Source organism: Nematolebias whitei, chromosome 15 (genome assembly GCF_014905685.2).
Source record: "Nematolebias whitei isolate Nwh7 chromosome 15, NemWhi1, whole genome shotgun sequence".
In the NCBI taxonomy this organism is placed as follows: domain Eukaryota; kingdom Metazoa; phylum Chordata; class Actinopteri; order Cyprinodontiformes; family Rivulidae; genus Nematolebias; species Nematolebias whitei.
Genome location: NC_056512.1, coordinates 37,674,483 through 37,677,342, shown reverse-complemented (window position 1 = coordinate 37,677,342; position 2,860 = coordinate 37,674,483). Strand labels below are relative to the sequence as shown.

General features: G+C 40.2%; 1 protein-coding gene across 1 annotated transcript in view; it reads left to right on the top strand.

Annotated features, from left to right (window-relative positions):
- doc2a (double C2-like domains, alpha) overlaps positions 1-2,860 on the top strand; it is a 44,441-nt gene that overhangs the window by 9,290 nt on the left and 32,291 nt on the right. The gene's annotated exons all lie outside the window — the stretch shown is intronic.

Genomic DNA, 2,860 nt, shown 5'->3' with positions numbered 1-2,860 from the left:
GTCTGTGTCAGTTTGTCTGTGTCCTTTTGTTTGCTTTTTTGTTTGTTCGTGTCTCTTTGTTGACGTTTGCTTGTTTGTTTGTTTATTTGTTTATTTGTGTCTGTTTTTTGTTTGTGTCTGTGTGTTTGTGTCCGTTTGTTTGTGTCTGTTTGTTTGTTTGTCTTTTTGTTTGTTTGTGTCTCTTTGTTGGTGTTTATTTGTTTATTTGTTGCAGTTTCAGCTGCAAATTTCGCCTGTTTTTGTTTATTTTTATAGATCTGATTATATTACACACATTAAACTGTTTACCCAACAGGAGGATGCTGAAACTTAAATTAAAGCCTTGGTGACCCTCCTGCTGCCCTTCGGTCAAAACGACCCTTTTAAAACTGAGGAGGCATTGTGGGTCATTTTGACCCAAGGGCAGCAGGAGGGGTGAAGCCTTCATGGTTAGAAAACTTCAGCATCCTGAAGCTTCTTGTTCCTTTTTCTCCAACTGGAACAATAAAAACAAACATATTAAATATAAATTTAATCAGAAACATCAAAAACCTGCAGGAATGTTTTGACCCCGTCTCGGGAGATGAATGAGGTATGAGTTTGTTCAAGTCGTTGATTTCCCTCCCTTCAGAAGTAAAACTGAATAATTCCTGTTTCTGTTCAACCATCCAGATGTTTGTTGTGTCTGACACATGTGGGCCTCAGCTCAGCTTCGTGTTTTATTTATCAAACTGAAGCAGAAGAACGAGCGATGTTCATGCAGAGACAATCTTTAAAATGAAAAGATGACTCGTCAGAGACAACGATAAATAAAGAATGGTTTTAAAAATGCTGCCCAGATCACATCTGTCCTCAGCATTCTGGAGCTCAGTTGGATTACAGGCAGAGAAACTCAGACCAGGACCTGAACCAAACTTCTTCTGCAGCTCAGACCTGAACCTAGTCCGAGCTCTGAAGCCTCAGGAGGTCTTCTGACTTCTCTTGTGTTCCCTGATGCTTTTTAGTGAAAATAAACTAAAAAATGTTTTTCTGCACATTTCTGCTCCTCTGGGAGTCGCCTCAGGTCTGAAGAACAAGAAGAGGTTTTGCTGTCATCGTGGACTGTGATTATTCTAGTTGTTATATCCAGACTTCAGGTCCAGTAAGGAAACCTGGGTGTTGGAACTAAACCTCGATCAGATTTAAAAGATGTTCTCAGAGACAAAGAACGTGTTTGTTCTGCAGAAACACGTGGTCTCTGCAGAAACTGCAGAGTCTGTTTGGGTCTTTTTGTTTTTTCCTGTTTCTACAGCCCATCGGTGCCTCTGGCTGCTGTAAGTCAGTGTAGGTGGATGGAAGCAGAACCGTTTGAAAGAACCTGCATAAAACATTAGGGGAGGGTAAGAGAGAGTTTAATTTTGTGTTCAGGACTGCAGAGGAATCAGCAGAGAGAAGAAACCCACGGAGGCTCAGAGATCTGCTCACTCTGAGGGAGGTTGGACAGAAAAATCTCACAGATCTGTGGTTTTTGTTTAAAACAGGTCTCTTGAAAATGAGTCCTCGTGACTCAGTGAAGCTAACCTGTAGAAGTAAAGGTTGAATGAATGAATGAAAAGAACAAGCAACAGTTCAGGCTTTTGTTGTGGAGGATGCTAAATGATCCAGATCTGACACTGAAACACTGCTAATAAAGCTAATGCTGATTGGACGGTCCCAGATGGGTTTAAACAGGCAACAATCCAAATGCTTATTAAAAAGACTCATCTTGATAAATGCATTATGACTATAGGCTGCTCTGTGGGCAGACATTTTATTTAAAATTTTTGTAAACGAGCCCACAACAAGCCCTCATCAGGTTTCAGAGCCTTGTCAAAGACAGACCAATCTGCTTCGGTTTTTACACAGAGGGAAATTTGTTTATTTGACTTAGTTGGATTTTAGTCCAATTGATACAATCTCTGGGACCAGTTTTAGATTCAGGCTTCTGTTCGTCAATTCTTCACTACATATTTATGAAACAGGTCCTTATATAAAACACTGAGAAGCTTCTCTTCCTCTCCCGCCCATCAGATGTGGAGTTCTTTAGAATCCGTCTTGGAGCTGATTTTATTGACAGTGATCAGGTTTTGGGGGGGTCAAATCTTCCACAAAGAGATTTATTTAATCAGTATGCAAATGATCTATACGCTGTTGGGTTCCATTGAACTAAAACGTGTCCATCAATTTTTTGTGGTAAAGATGTAAAATGCTTCATGTACAAGTCTTCGGATAAACAATAATAAATCTGAAGTTTTATTTGTTCCACCAAACATTTCTGTATATTAAGCTTTTCACTTAGAGCAATTATCATTTGATCTTCAAGCCTCTGATAAGAGTCTAGGTGTTATTAAGAGTACCTATTACCAGTTATTTTTTATTTTACAGTGACTTTTGGCTCAGCTTTAGAAAAACAGCACATGATAACTTCCATCAAAATGTGCGTCTTAATCAGGAACAGTGAGCTCTGACTTTTGGTGGCAGAACATCAAACAACAGAGATGCAATTCACTACAATCCGTAAAAATATCCTAATAGACATGAATATTATTTAGTATTTAGTGAGTGGTAAAATCCAGTACTGTTTGGAGTTCTACAGCTCAGATTTCACAGCAGGAACATCAGTTTAAACAAAGAGGTCACTGAAAGCTATACTTTGCATGTTGTTTTGTATTATCACAACGCATCTTCACATATGGTATGGCAACACACTGTACCGCCACACATCGCACCGCCACACATCGTACCGCCACACATCGTACCGCCACACATCGTACCGCCACACATCGTACCGCCACACATCGTACCGCCACACATCGTACCGCCACACATCGTACCGCCACACATCGTACCGCCACACATCGTA